This window comes from Aulonocara sp. 'chitande type north' Nkhata Bay, linkage group LG23 (assembly GCF_057382095.1).
Source record: "Aulonocara sp. 'chitande type north' Nkhata Bay isolate Kocher_YH1m ecotype deep benthic linkage group LG23, A_spYH_male_GT1.1, whole genome shotgun sequence".
Lineage (NCBI taxonomy): Eukaryota > Metazoa > Chordata > Actinopteri > Cichliformes > Cichlidae > Aulonocara > Aulonocara sp. 'chitande type north' Nkhata Bay.
Window position 1 is genome coordinate 18,086,680 of NC_141365.1, and position 16,734 is coordinate 18,103,413.

General features: G+C 38.9%; 1 protein-coding gene across 3 annotated transcripts in view; it reads right to left on the bottom strand.

The window, feature by feature from the left end:
• nlgn1 (neuroligin 1) overlaps positions 1–16,734 on the bottom strand; it is a 309,102-nt gene that overhangs the window by 56,405 nt on the left and 235,963 nt on the right. The gene's annotated exons all lie outside the window — the stretch shown is intronic.

A 16,734-nucleotide genomic window follows, 5' to 3' on the forward strand; every position in this document is an offset into this window, starting at 1 on the left:
GTCTGTGTTAATCTGCACTCATTTGTAAACATCTATAGCTACTTATGTGGCACACTACATTTTATATTGCTTAGCCTAAGATTGTATTTAAGGTTACTTAGGGAGAATACGTTTATACAATAAATCATTCTGGCTTTGTCCTCCCATTTTTCTTGCATCTTATGAGAAAGGTAATAAGTCCACTAGAGTCCGACTGTACTGTATGGTAATGCGACTTGAGAGGGTATGCAAATACAATTTGCAAGAATTTGCATTCAAATGTCTTCTAAAACATGGCATTTTAACTTCCTTTAGTGCAACAAAAAAGGAATACAAATGCTTTACTAGCAGCATAAAGGAACCAACAATTGTAAAAGCCTGGCATAAAGAAAGATAGAAAATACACAAAAAAGGAACTAAAGCCCTTTGATTCTATAAATAAACATAAAGTACAAAACCTTGTGGAAACTTGTAAACCAACACAGTCTTTCAAGAATTACATGTACTTCAAGAAATGAAGACGGAGAAAAGCGTGCTGTGTGAGACTGCTCACTGTGTAACCACGACCAGCTAAAAATGGAAAATGAGGTAATAACATGAAATGCTCTGCACACTGTGGCTACTGTCAAAAGTCATACATGTTAGGTGAATTTGTCATTCCACATAAATTGTCCATACATGTGAATGTGAGCCTGTCCCCACGTGTTAGCTGCGTGATAGACTAGCGACCTGTTCACCGCCTCTAACTGTGTGACAGCTAAGATGGGCTCCAGTCTCCCCATGACCCTGAGCTGAATATGTAGTTAAGAAAATGAATGATGGTCAAAATATAAATATATCAGTTAAATATGAAATAATTAAATACTGCATTTAATATTGTGGACTTTTAGGTATTATTAGGGGAAAAAATACTTAACTGAGCTGTGATAGAAGTTTTCCACGATTTCCTGACTGACTCATCTTTTGTTGACCAAGTTATCTATTATTTGTTTCCACCTCCCTCAAAAAAATCACATTGGTGCATGTGTGGGCAGCGTAAATCTTCACTGTAGATGTGCAAACATGTGGCTTTGCTCATAGGGAATCTTTTTTTTTTTTATTAATGATTTATTTTATTGATTTTTAAAAAAACTGTGACTGCGTCTCAGAGACAGTGAACAGTGGTAGAGCTTTGAAATAGCTGCACTTATACAAGAGGAAAGGAATCTACAGGTCGATGACTGCTCACGCTATCATCAAATATACACTCGCCTTGCATACACACGAACACACAATCCTGGCCCTTGGCTGAGAGTTGCCATGTGGAAGTCTTTCCAGGTCACTAACTTTAAGTCTACTGAAACAAACACACTTTGTTGGTGTCCTCCTAGCACCTTGGTTTTCCTCCAGTTTCTTGCTACTTTTCTATTTTCTACCACAATTTTCATTTTGTTCTCCTTTTCTTTCAAATTATTGTTTAGTCTTGTCTCTGGTAATTCAACAACTCCAAGCAATGAAAAACATTTCATCATCAGCAGTTCAATAAATTATCATTAGGTTCCTCCTTCTGGTCCTATTCTAAAACCATTCACTGTTTGTAGTCTGTATTTTTCTCTCTCTGCTCGCTATGCAGAAGCTGAAGGCACTGATCACTTTGCCACAACATAATCATTTTGACAACTTAGCATAGCCGACATAGCACAGCAGACATCATGCGACCACAAAGGAGAACAGGGGAAGGCAGTGCTTATAAACTATGAAAACACAGACAAAAAGCTTGTATAGTATGCTTTGGTGTGTGTGTATTCTGTCAGGTACTAAAAGTACTAAAACAATAAATGCTCCAAAGTTGATCGGATTGCTTAACCAAGAAAATTTTGACATGTATGAAGACATTTCAAAATGTTGCAGAATGTATGCTTTCGGCCATTATCTTGTCCTCCTGGGGTGTAAAAGTCTCTGAAACAGCACACACCATCTGGCACTAAAGCTCCCAAACCACTGAAAAACAATAATGATAATAATTCTGTGTAGAAACCAAGTATGGCAACAGCATGGATAGTTATTATAGTCATCCTACAGACAACCTGTGTGATCAAACAAAAAATAAATATGCAATGAGACAAACAGGTGGACTTTATTAATGCGACACACACACACAGACAGAACAGATGACAGAATGTGGCCACCATTCAACCGGTGTGTAACTGCTGTCTCGCCCCTCTTTAGCTGCTCTCTCCATATGACATTGATGCCTTTTGCTTAACAAGGCCACTGTGACTCTGATATGAAGCGTATGTTTATTTGCATCACATATGACGACTTTCTAATGTGAACTCCTGCATTTCTTGAGTCTATGAAATGCATTATTTTGTATGAAGTGTTGGTCTGATAATCTGTCATGTGTCTGTGAAAACAACCAAACATAGTCATGGTCAGTGAGTCCGAAGGCTTATTCAAGAGATTGAGTAAGACAGCATTTTACCCACTGCGATAACCAACAAGGCTACGATTTCCTAACATTATGCTGTTTAAATTTCAACCAGTTAATTAGGGTGTAGACTGTATTGTGAAGCAGTTTCTAATCTCTCTCTTTTTCATACTACAGTAAGCAAGTCCATCAGTCACCAAAGGCAAGACACTTATCTTCAGTTTGACTTCATAAATAGCCAATGTGAAGCCTTAAGAGAAGAAATGATTTCTAGATAGCTGTAAGTCCAAAGGCATAGCACACACAAATATTCAACAAACAACGCTTTGCCTGGCGAGCTCCGCCAATAGGAGGTATCGCTTTGTAAATGTAGCACATTTGCAGTTCAAGGAGAAGGTAGCAAGGGGGACGGAACCAGGAAGGAGAATGAATATGGGGAGAATAAAGACAACAAAAGGAAAGGGCATGCAGACAAGAGAGCAGGGAGGAGGACGAGCAAAAAGAGATGCAGGCATCCCAGATAAAGAGGTTTAATTGACTGTCACAGAGCCTTGTGGTTGTGCTGCAGCTACTAATAGCCAGCTAGAGGCTGCTGAGGCTAGCGGACACACAGAGAAGCTGGACTTCTCTCATTATCACTGCTACCCTCAAGCTCTTGCTCTCGTTTCCTCCTTGTCTCCCAGAAAGTCTGTGCTACAGCTGCTTTTCGGCTTATTTGGTTGAGTGTAATGTGCTTGAGTGGCACAAATGTTAGAAGAATCCCATTGTAAAAGAATTTCATAATGAATAGAAATATTGTAAAGTAATAACCTGCATGGCATGATTTTGAACTTGTATGTGTGTGTACTGCAAGATCCATTTGCTGTGTAGGAAATTAATGGGCCTCTGCAATTTGTCAGTGTTTGTGCGAGAATGTCGTGCTCTCAATTTTAAGTTCAATTTATTGTGCTTTATTGGGAGAACGTTAGAAGTATAAAGAACAAGTTTAAAGGTTTTGACAAAGTACAGAAATGCATTTAAATAAAAATCGCAGAGAAATTAATTACTGCCTCTGTGGTTTTTATATATATATATTTTATGTGTGAGTAAGTACGTGTGCCACAAACAATCTTGTACTCAGTTTTTTTTGTTTTTTTTAAATGGGATTAATATTACTTAAAGGCTTAGAATAAATTTACCATCTTCTCTGGCAGTTTCTTCTCACCTCTTCCTCATCCTAACTCACTCGCTTCACCTCGTCGTCCCCCCTCTTCCCCGTCTCTTCATGTCCCTGCTGCCCTGTACCCTCTAATAGGCTATTGATTTTCCATCTGCTCACGAAGCAGCCTCTACTTTTACCGTTCACTCATGATATTAGCTGTCCATTAACAGCAGCGAACAGCTCGGCTTGCACGTCAGCATCTTGGTTCACACATCCTCTCTCTCACTCTCTCTCACACCGACACACACGCATAGCAAGAGCACGAGAGAGAGAGAGGTCAGCTATGTTAGTCCTGTCCAGCAGATTGACTTTTCTTGCAATTCGTTGTAATCATCAAACCAAATAAGACAATTACAGGGTAAGATTGGTTATTACTGGCATAACTGCCCGTTACTGCTGCGTTTATAATTAATTGCAGGTCACAGTCTGTATCCTTAGTATGAAACACGACTCTTTGAAGCAAAAACACTACCTGCTGTGACAAAGTTCAGTTTTGTGAGTGCTAATGAGGTATTATCCATGTATTCCTGTAAACAACTGTGATTCATATATTAGAACAGCAACAACAACAGCTGTATGTGAGAATCCCACTATAGAAGTCAGTTCCAGCTGTAATTCTAGGACACAGATTCACTAAAAATAAACAGGATATACAGTGATTTCTTCAGTTAGTTACTGTGGAAGGTGTTGAATGAGTGCCTGTAGATTGCATCCTTGATTCTAAGTCTAAGTCAGCATGCTTTATTGTCACTGTCAGCTTTTCATTAACATACTAACAAAGGTATAAAAATTATGATCAAGCAAAAAAAAAATCATGTTTTTCTGTTTTTATCAGGTTTTTGGTGTTATATTTGACCTAAATTTGTATTTGTAATTAGTCTACTTTGAGTCAATAACAGATATTTCATGAATATATTCATGATATATTTTGAAATCATTTGTTCACTATATACATAAAAGCAATATTGACTTCAAAAGGATAATTAAGGCTGTTATAACTCACACGCAAAGCTTTTATTATATTCTTAAGTCCCCAAGATGGCAAAAAAAAAAGTTAGTGAGGCCAAATAACAGTAGGATGTCAGAGAGAGGTTAATGATGTATCGTGCTGTAGGTTTGTACAGTCAGAGGTTGCCTGGCTGTCGATCAGTCTTTCTCCACTGCCATTTATTTTAATTATCACTTTGTAATGAGGGCTGCACATACTGACAGTTTGCATTATGGGACTTATGATTTCTTTTTCTTTTAGTTGTGTTTATTTGCCTTTTCTCAGCTGTCTGTCATCTTTCTGCTCACTTTATTGTCTGATCTCCTTTCTTCTACGAATAGTGCTATGGAGGAAGAGTTGTTTTTTTTTTGTTTTTCCCTTGGATCTTGCATCCCTGAGTACACATCCTAGCATACCTTCAGTTGCTTTAATTCCTTTCAACTCATCGATATTTGCTGACATGTGCCAACAAAAAGCGGAGAAGTATTAGAAAAGAGAAAAGGCGTGTTTTATGATCATGAAATATATGTACGATATACCTTTAAATCCCACTTGTTTATTGTTGGTATTTTATATGAACACTGTTTTCATTACGCCCCACCTGGGGGTAATTTTTTGTAGCAGCTAGTGATAAGCCAAACACTGGAGGAGCCGACTTTAAATTGAGCCTACTTTAAATTGAGCCTACTTTAAATTGAGACCTAGCCTGGCTTCACTCCACCTCCTACCTAGCTTCAAACTGAGTAGTGCTGCGTTAATCCTGAGTGATCGTCTGTGTTTAGACAAGCTAGATCGACAACTATTGTACACATTGCAAATATCTTCTTGAACATGCTGTCCTGTTTTTAGCCTTATCGCGTTTTCTTCTGTTTATGCTTAAAAAGCAATTAAGCCACTTTTGTTTTCCTATGAGTAAAATGTATGTTACTTGTTTATATTTTGAGAATGCTTCGCTTGGCATTTTGACAATGCCCAAGATGAAGATATCAAGATAAAAAGAATAAATAAAACCTTTCTGTTTGGACAGCAGTTACTCTGTGGTCCTGGTCCTTACTAGGACGTGGGAAAGAGGGGAGACATTTTTGTGTTATGCTCAGACCAGGAAATACACTTCATGTAACCACACCTGGTATGTGGTTCCACACTTGTATTCTTATCTGCTGATCTGTTTCATTATTATTAACCGCATAATAAATAACATTAGTTTGAAGGAGCAAAAGGTTAATCAGCCATAATATGTCTATAAAGTGGAAATGTAAAACCAGTGCAGCTAAGTGAAGGTTTTTTTTCTCTCTATTCAGTAGAAAATCTGTAGAGAAAAAATAGCCTAACAGAATTAGTAAAAGTGACTGAATCATTTTGGTGCTGAAATTGTACTGAGTAGTTATTTCAGGTCTTAACTCACTCTAATTTCTTCTTGTAGAAACGTTCAGTGCATCTGTCTTATTTTCTCCATTGCCAGCCCATGCAAGTGAACAGTTGCTTTCATATTGAATATGATCCCTGTAATCAGATGTTTGAAAAACAGGAGATTTGTCCAATTTCCTGCCATGTCGCTCTGCAAAATTGTCTCCTCTGTCTTTATCCCTTCGTTTCATTTCCCTTTGCTCACAATCACACAATCCAGAACAGACAAAGGGAGCTCTTTTAGGATTCTACGTTTTACAGGCTTTCAAATGCTTCAAATGCTACCCTCCCAAAGAGGTTACAGAGGATTACAAGGAATCCAGGAAAAATTACATACACTCTTTTTCTCTCTCTTACACTTTATATATATAAATGTGCCATTGTGTGTCCTTGAGGGTATTGACCTTCAGGACAGGTGTGACTATTATTGTGTAGAAACTCAGTTTAGGATGTAGTTTAGATTTAGGATTAAGTTTGTTGGTTTGGGAATTAATGCAATCAATGTAAGGACTTTACAAGTATTGCACCACAAAAGTGCACGGAAGTGTGTGCGTATGTGTGCAAGATGAAATTGCGTTGGCCTTTACGGAGCCGAGTTAATTGTCTGATTGGGCGGTTCGGTTCCCTCCTGGACGGCTGTAATTTACTGATCTCCCAGCATATGTGAGGCTGCCGCAGCACATACTTGACCTTCTCAAATAACTGGGCCAGATAGAGAGAAAGGCAGAGAGAGAGAGAGAGAGAGAGATGTCTGTGTGAGCATGCTCACATGTCTCTATGTGTGTCTGTGTGTGTACCGACAATTTGCTTAATGCTAAAGTGGACAGCTGGGCCGACAGCTCTCACTTTAGAGAGCTAAAAGCCTCTTTAATTTAGAGAGTTGGAGCAAGGGAAAAAAGTGGCAGACAAACAGAACGAGCAAGAGTGCAAAAAAGGGCAGTTTCTTTATCGCTATCCACTGAAGAAGGAAATGAAATGAGACAGATGTTGGTTTCCACTCCACTCCAATCCAAATAAATAAATAATTATACACCCTGGGAAAAAAAGAATATAAAAACATAATAATCACCTCCACACAACCTCGGCCATCATACTTTAATCATGATTTTATAAAGAGTTTGGTTTACGATATATTTTGTGATGCAATATGAATTTTCCTTGTTCCACATTTTTGCTCAGACCAAACAAACTACTGTGTGTGTGTGTGTGTGTGTGTGTGTGTGTGTGTGTGTGTGTGTGTGTGCGCGCATGCAGGCTTACGTGCATGAAGTGTATCTATATCTTTCCATCCTCCAATACACTCAGTCAGCTTAAAGGTTTCTGACAACACCTGCACTAACGTCACCTGAGCCCCAAATAGCTATGTGTGTCTGTATGTGTGTGTTGAAATATTGAACATCACTGCACAATTTCTCCAGCATGAGAGATATGCTGGACACCTTTCTCACCTCGAGTGCATTTGGTCTGCTTTAAAGCACCACTGAGCCAGCTTGATGCAGCTTTGGCGCGCAAACCCGACAAGATAACCAGTCATACTCAAATGTTCAGTGCTGTGTAGATAAGCTGCAACTGGGCTAAAGTGTCAGACTTACAAGTGTGATGTAAAAGGTAAATTTGATTTACATCACTTTAGCTGGCTACATACTATTAGTAAATGCAAAGTGCTGCTTGTTAATTTACCTGTGATAATTGAAGTGGTATTTGAGCAGCAGATCAGCTTTTCATTGTTAAAATACTTATCAAAATACATTATCAATGGCATAGCTGTTAATAATGTTCTTTCTTTCAGTAAAATACCAAATGAAGTTAATTCTTGGGGTTTACCTTCATGGCTCTGTGCCATTCCAAAGTAACCTGAACACTACAGCTGATATTGGTTCATGTGCAGGAAGGAGAAAATAGTGGAATGGTCTACAATTTTTGAGGTGTGGAGGTAAGAACCCATAGAGACATATGTGCATATGTATGTGTCTATACTGAGAATGTAGCATCATTGTGACATCCATTTCGACCCGTGCATGTTTCCACAGTAGAGTCCGTTTCTTTGCACTGGTTTTAAACTTTGCATTTTGCGGTTAATTTTGTGTTCATACATAAACCCTAAAAGAAAAAAAATGTATGTGTCTGTTACGTTCCCCTGAGGGGGTCTAGGCGGGGAGGGGGAAGTAACAAAAGTGACCGGGTCAGAAAAAGGAGTCAGGGAGGCAAAACAGTTAAATAAAACAGTTTTATTGAAGTAATTCAACTAAAAGAGATGGACAAGCCGTTATCACCATAAAAGAAACAAACAAAACTCAGGCGTCGGTCAGTAAGGCAAAAAGTCAAAAGGAAAGCGCAGCTCACTAGCTGGAAACACCACAAGACACTCAGCTCACTAGCTGGAAACCACAAGACACTCAGCTCACTAGCTGGAAACCACAAGACACTCAGCTCACTAGCTGTAACCACACTCATGGCACTCTGGCCCAGAGCTCACCTTTCCCTGGGCTTAAATACTTTTAATTACTGATGTGAGTCAGCTGTGTAACAGGGAAAGGTGGCACCTCAGGCAGAAGAGGTGGTGGGACACGCCCACACAGGCACCTTCAGGAGGAGGCCCTGCTAGGGCCGTAACACCCCCTCCCATAAATACAAACCCGTGGTTTGTCAAATGATTATGATAACCAAAACAACTAATCAAGTCCGTAACCATCGCATCAACAAATTGCAGGCTTTCCACCTACCAAACCCCATAGCAACGGTTAGGCATTGCCTGCGGAAGCTGCCAACCCCATCTCAACGGGTTCAAAATACTGACTGAGGGTGGCCGCAGACCCTCAAAACAATGTCTCATGTGGTGGCTAGGGCTTTTTTGAGCCATCACATGTGGAGAACACAGCAGGCAGTCAGAAGACCTTACTGCAACAGTTTTCAGACGATTGCTCAGGTCACGGGTACAGGCATGTTTGTTAGTCAGGGGTGCAGGTCTGAGTGGTGGTGTTATACACTCAAAAAAATGAATGAGGTGGATTGTTCAGTGTATATTAATTATTTATTTTCATTTTACTTAAAATATATGTTTTTGTTAAGTTAACATATGTTTTTCTAATCAAGTCTACGTAATTGTGTCTATTATTCAACGTACATAATACTAATGTGTTACTTGATCGCATAACATTTAAGTTAAGTCAATTAGGATCGATATACCTTGTATATCCACAAGGTGGCAGTAATGCAAAAACAGTTGTAATGAAACCGTGCAGAACAAGAAGGTTTCACGGCTTGTGCCTGCTCATGCACAAGACTTCAAATTTAACTGAAAAAGGCTGTTTTGGCGCCAAGCTGCTGTTTCTTTGAGAGGTAAGACCACTTTTTTCTTTGACTATGTTGTGTAGTATCTATATGTCCAGCATGGTTATATTTTGCGTTTGTCTTACAAGACATGTTATATCGTTTGCGTGTGCTTGTTTTACATTAGTTTTACTGGGTCCTGGACATGCTTATTTTGTGGACTGTGTAAGAAACATTTTTATTGTTTTTTGTTTTATTAAGGGATTAGCTACAGGGGTTCATGGGGTTATTCTTTCAAGGGGTTATTTTTCCATTTGCTTTCTTGGGATTCCTTTTCTGTAATCCGAGAGTCGGAAATATCGAATAGGATAGCAAGGATAGCATAAAGTGACATTTAAAATCCAAAAAGTCAAGGGCGAAAGCCACTGTGACACCATTGTTCTGCTCTATCAGTAATCTGTATTATGTAAAAATGGTCTGTAAATACAGCATGTTTCCTAGCGGAGTTATACATATCAATGTAGTTATAAATTACAGTTTGTGAAAGTACACACTTAATTTTTTTAATAAAATTATTCAAGACATATGAGTGGACAGACAATGGAGGTCGACAGACCTGGTGATAATTGCTTCTATAGAAAGTTAGCACATGGCAGTGTCAATCTCTTGCTTTTCTTCTGAGTAGTATTTTATTTAGTTGTAATTCAAACAATAATTTGCTTCTTGAAATTAAGGAATTAATTATTTTTTTTCTTTATAAATCTCAGATCCTGCCTTTACCTGCTCCCTCCTATACTGATGTGGTGTATGTGGTATTGCTGAGCTTGTATGTGGTATGTGAACTGTTATACTTTTAAAAACAAAACTGTTTTATAAGTTAAGTTTTCTTTTGTGACCCATCCCATGCCCCTGTTATTTCTTCTCCACATCTGAACCATGGTAAAGGTTGCAGTTCAAGGGCCTGAGGCATGAAATTCTTTTCAGATCAGCTGTGATCAATATTTTTTGGAACTTGATAAATAACAATAAAAGCTGTAATGGCTCCATTAGCATTTTGTGTAAATGTTTGTGTTAAAATTATAGCTTTAATGAGGTCTTACTACATTAGTTTTAGTTTGTATATGTGTACATATAGTATGTATATTTACAGTACAGTATGTTGTGTTTGTTGACATATTTTCAGGTGGAAGCAGAATATGTGAGGATTACTACTGCATGTTCCAAGGCTTTTTACACAACTTGACCAATACACTGACCAGCTCATAAAAGTCTTCAAGAAAAAAGGAGGCGTTGCAGGGAAGAAAATTAGACAAACTTTGGCCCCAGCCACACAGGTGCGTTATTCTGTTGGTAGCAAAATATTATGGCTAATAAGATCATTTTCAAATTTAAACAGCTAGTGTATGGTAGCTGCACAGTGCACTTACATTTATATTAAGCAAGACAAAGTTTGGTACTCAAAACGTTGGAAAATTTAAATTACCTAAACATATGTAAAATCTGATCCCTTGATTTAGGTTAAACCAGAAGTGAATGTTTTTATGTTATGTTTTGAATGCAAAAAAGATGATGTATTAGTTTGTCTTTACCTCCATTATTGACATATATAATGTGGTGGAAACCCTGCCCAACAGGTTAACTATTCATGTCCATGTGATGATTAGTTGGTCTTGTGTACATGTCTATCTGTGCAGTGGATATGTCATTCATTTTGCGTATAATGTGAGTTTCTGTCATCCTAAAGTATATCTGTTTTCTCTTCCTGTATCTCTGCCACTCTCTACAGAAGGAAACCATTGAAAAGGGGAGGGAGTGTGTCCTCAGGGCACTACCTTTTTACCTGAATGAAGACCCAAGCATCCTCTTCAAAGAATAATTGGTTGGTAATTTTAGTTTAGTTTTTTATCTGTATTAAACCAAATTTTGAATAACTAATGTTGTTGCATGTTGTAATGTTGTTGTTGTTGTAATTTGCATGGAACCTGTTTAAATGTTTTGGGAAATCTTCTTGTATACCCAAACTATTTATATTTATCGTTGAATCTGTAGTCTAAAATAGTGGCGCACTGGGGTGCATGTTCCTAATATTGTGTTTACGTCATTAAAGGGTAGCTTTGGCCCTTTTTCTTTCTTTTTTTAAAACTGGATGCCATTTTTCTATGTTTTTGTGTCTAAGCTACAGCTGTTCAGAGGGAGCTGGAACAAATTACCCTTGCTATCTTTACCATCGAAAGAGCTGATGCCAGCACTCCTCCAGCCGATGTGGGTATAACCATCTAGTGTGTCCTGCATGACCTGGAAGACCTGGCCTCTGCATGTGCACTCTTAATGGGTGGGATATATGCACTGAATCTCAGTTAACCTCAAGACTGAAAGCTAAGAGACAATCAAAAGCATTGAGATTTAAAGGATTTAATTGAGAGATGATACTGCACCAGAAATGTTGAAGGGTGGTGTGTATATTAGCGTTCAAGGCATATTGTTATGAGGTGGAAATATATTCATATTCAGTTTGTGTTACATTGTGTGCATTGTAAAGGTAATTGCAATACATACTAAAAATAAGGGTAAGTTAGGAGGTTGATCTGATATCCTCGTGTTGGTGTTGTTCCCAGATCATCATACTAAATGTTGTTCCAGGATCAACATTGCAAGTGACCAATCAGAATGTTGTGACGTCATACTTTTGCGACTTCGGGAAAAACCGGCGTAAAACAAAAAACTGTACTTAAGCTGCGTGAAACCGCCTCTGTCCGCCGATCAACTGACCCTAACCCTAACCGTAACCCTTTAATAAACAGTAAGCAGAATTGATATTGTCCTTGCAACATTGGAATTTCATAAATGCACGAATGGCTTGGAATAGAATAACGTCACAACAATGTGATTGGTCACTTGCAATGTTGAACCTGGAACAACATTTTCATGATGGTCTGGGAACAACACCAACACGAGGATATCAGATCATCCAAGTTGGGAATGCAGGATGAATGTATATTTTGTGGACTTTTAAAGACGAACAATTGTTTCCATGTTAAAATGTTTACATCTGAAGTTTTTTGCCCAAACACTGGTAAAATAAATGTTGACAGTGGCGAGTGTTAAATGGTTACTGCTGTGCTGTTGCAAAAAACTGAACGCTGACAAGCTGTTTTATTGTTAGACCATAATGTTGGCATGTTTTGTTAAAGTTTTATTTGGGATGGTGATGTAATTTTCTTTGATTGCTAATATCAGTGGACTATTTATTATTATTATTATTATTATTATTATTGTTGTTACATTTTTTTTTTTTTTTTTTTTTTTTTAAATTGTGGCTGTTGAGGTGGACACTTCACTTTGCATTGTTAAAGGAAAGCACTTCATTGGCATTGTGTTACTGGACTGACCCTAAGCAATCATTGCAAATAGCAACTTTGCTATCCATTTTAGACACTAAAAGAAAAAAAACACTCACAGACCTTACTAGCATCACATGTGCATAACTCAAGTGTCATCTTATCAATGTGTTATGTGATCTTCAATGCGTTTTTTTTTCTCTTCTATTTCTGGTAGATACAGACATTTAATTTAAAGTCTTGATGTTGCATCTGTCTACATACTGTTAATTACTAACCCTAATGAGCTGTTGTGTTTTATTTTGGACTGGGTTTACACAAATGCTCACTGAATGTGTTGGCAATAAAATAAATTTTAAAAAATAAGTTGGATGTACTTAATTCATTTGTGTGGAACCTGTTGACAAAATAGATTTATGTAAAACTAATTAATAAAGCACAAGGTGGCTGAAAATATAATATTTGAATTAATCTAAATTTAACATTTTACTGCCACAAATAAGAAATGTGTTGAAGTAACTAATCTAAACTATCTAACCTGAAAATATATCATCTATGTTCATACAACATAACTTGATTTAGTTAGTCTTAAATATGTCTTGTTAATCTTAAGTAGTTTTTTTAAATTAGATGAACTAAAGATTTTTGCTTTAAACTAACATAATTCAATTTCGTGGAACCTGTTGACAAAATAATTTTAATTAAAGTCAACGTTTCATTTTTTTGAGTGTACATGATCTGTCCACCTGCAGGTCATGTTGAGGAACGGGGACATTGTCAACCAGCAGCAGCTCAGGGTTAGTTGACCTCTCACACTGACTAAATGACACGATTGAGCAATTATGCTCCAAGTGTAGCCTTTTACTAGGCCTGGCAACCTGGTCGGTTTGAGAACCACGACTAGCTTTTCTCAGAGCAGGCACTTGTTGCTTTGAGTCGGCTTTCCGTTTGAGTTTCAATTTTGAACAGTCAGCAATGAGGTGTCCAGGGTTGTGGCAGAAGAAACAAAGCTTTGTTTTGGGTCTCGAAACCACAACTTTTTCAGCCTTGTTAGCTGGCTCCCTCCTATCTCTCCAAGATGTATTATAGTGAGAAGGGATGTCACATTCTACCGCATTTGTTTTATGAGTTAGGGTAAACTCATCGGCCAGTATGGCAGCCTGCTGTAAAGTGGAAACCCTCTGTTCACTTAAATAAAGAGCAATACACTCAGGAACAGAGTTTTTAAAATCCTCCACAAGCATGAGCTCACGTAACGACCCAAAATTGTGAACCTGGCTTGCAGAGCACCACCTATCAAAAAGCTTCACCTTGTCCCTAGCGAAGTCAAGGTAGGACTGACCCTGTGCCAACTCCAAACCTCGAAAGTTCTGCCTATAGGCCTCAGGCACAAGTTCATAGGCTTGGAGGACGGCACTTTTGATCTTTTCATAAACTAGGCCGTCATGCCTAGACAGACCAGAACAAGCTTCCTGAGCCTTACCCGTGAATTTACACAGCAACATCAACCCCCACACGTCTTCAGGCCACTGTAATGCAGTTGCTATGCTTTCAAACACACTGAAGAAGCTCTCAACACCGGAGTCACAGAAAACGGGAACCAGGTGGATGTTATTACTTACAAACGAGCTTCTAGACACCTGTGCACTGATGGCTTCATCAGCCATTTTGGGGGCCGGAGAAGGGTTAGAAAACACCCTAATTAAGACACTACCACACCCGTCTGCCAACTCACTCAGCAACTACTGAACAATTAACAGAAAACTACACAACTTACTTTAACTGACCAACTTACCTCTTGCCACACACACATTAACAAATACAACTTACCCAGTTCCTAAGCACAACAACCTTTACCTACCTATCTTCTGGAGCATGCTGGGCTCGAGGCAACTTTAAAGGCAGAACTTCAGCGACCGGAGCCCTGAATTGCCTACCCCCAACAGGGAACTAATCCCCGCCCAGGATTACTCCGAAAATAAAAAAAGGCAAAACAACAAAAGAGTGCCCGAAGGAAGAACTTAAGATCAGCTGGACACTCACCTAACTTAACTGGGAAGTTGAATCTCTAAAGGTGAACAAAGCAAGATAATCAAAAACCAATTCCAACTCAAAACTCCCTTTTCAACAATCCCGGACGAGCCCCCACTTGTTACGTTCCCCTGAGGGGGTCTAGGCGGGGAGGGTAAAGTAACAAAAGTGACCGGGTCAGAAAAAGGAGTCAGGGAGGCAAAACAGTTAAATAAAACAGTTTTATTGAAGTAATTCAACTAAAAGAGATGGACAAGCCGTTATCACCATAAAAGAAACAAACAAAACTCAGGCGTCGGTCAGTAAGGCAAAAAGTCAAAAGGAAAGCGCAGCTCACTAGCTGGAAACACCACAAGACACTCAGCTCACTAGCTGGAAACACCACAAGACACTCAGCTCACTAGCTGGAAACACCACAAGACACTCAGCTCACTAGCTGGAAACACCACAAGACACTCAGCTCACTAGCTGGAAACACCACAAGACACTCAGCTCACTAGCTGGAAACACCACAAGACACTCAGCTCACTAGCTGGAAACACCACAAGACACTCAGCTCACTAGCTGGAAACCACAAGACACTCAGCTCACTAGCTGGAAACCACAAGACACTCAGCTCACTAGCTGGAAACCACAAGACACTCAGCTCACTAGCTGGAAACCACAAGACACTCAGCTCACTAGCTGGAAACCACAAGACACTCAGCTCACTAGCTGTAACCACACTCATGGCACTCTGGCCCAGAGCTCACCTTTCCCTGGGCTTAAATACTTTTAATTACTGATGTGAGTCAGCTGTGTAACAGGGAAAGGTGGCACCTCAGGCAGAAGAGGTGGTGGGACACGCCCACACAGGCACCTTCAGGAGGAGGCCCTGCTAGGGCCGTAACAGTGTCCTAATTAGGATAGTGATTCGTGTCAGCGTGTGAGACAGTAGGTTCTGGTTTAAATGCTCAGCTGATAATTATGTGACAATGTATTTCAGGTAATGTTACGTAGTGACATGAACATAATGTTACAAGCAGTGTAACAAGTTTCTTTCTCCAACAGCTAATTTAGTCATATACTGCATTAATGCATTACATCGTGTTTGTGTGGGTTCACTCTGAGTACTCTGGGTTGCTCCCACAGTCCAAAGACGTGTAATTGTGAGGTTAGGTTAACAGGTAATTCCAAATTGCCCATAGGTGTGAATGTGTGTGAATGGTTGTCTATCTCTCTGTGTTAGCCCTGTGACAGACTGTGACAGGCAGGGTCCAGGGTGTACCCTGCCTCTCGCCCAATGGTAGCTGGGATAGGCTCCGATTATTTCTGCCCTGTTATTTTGCCTGCTCTTCAGTCTTGTTGCGTGTTGTTGGAAGCCTTGTAGTTTGAAAAAGCATAACCCATGAATACAATACGAGTATTACAATAGAATATGAGAATAATAATAGTATACAATACTCAATTAGCTCAAGGTAATAAAGAATACTGGTCAGGGTTTAAATATAGAAAGCCTTACCAGTTGGAAAATATGTTGTTTTATTAATTTACTTCTCTACTTTATTTTCTAATAATCTATTTTAAGTCACATTAAATGATTGTAGAATGTAATGTGTATTGTCTTACTCAAGCACTGACTCACCAACAACATGAAAAAGTTTAAATGTTTGAGAAAGAACACAACATATATTTTGGTTTGGTCGTGTGCAATAAATATTTGATATCCACATCAGCATATGTGTTATGCTGCGTTCTACCTCTTTTTTATACTCCTCTACACGGCAGGGACTGCACTTAATTTCATTGTACTTGTTACAATGACAATAACGATATTTTGATTCTGAAAATGCATCAAGACAAATGAACATGGGTTTGTCTATTCCCTTGCTCTCGCCTGTTCTCCCCCCTCTATTTGAGCCTCACATTCCATGGCAGGAAATAAACACCATCAAATATGTCTTTGAAGAAAAGTTCAGTCAAATAACTTCCGAGAGTTTTTATTCAGAGGAGCAACTTGTGAAATTTCACAGCTTCAGACTTCAGTGGGTGGCCATTACAGCATGCAATTCTAGCTCTAATACACAGCATTTAATGCATATTTTGCAAAAATGTATTCACAACATGACAA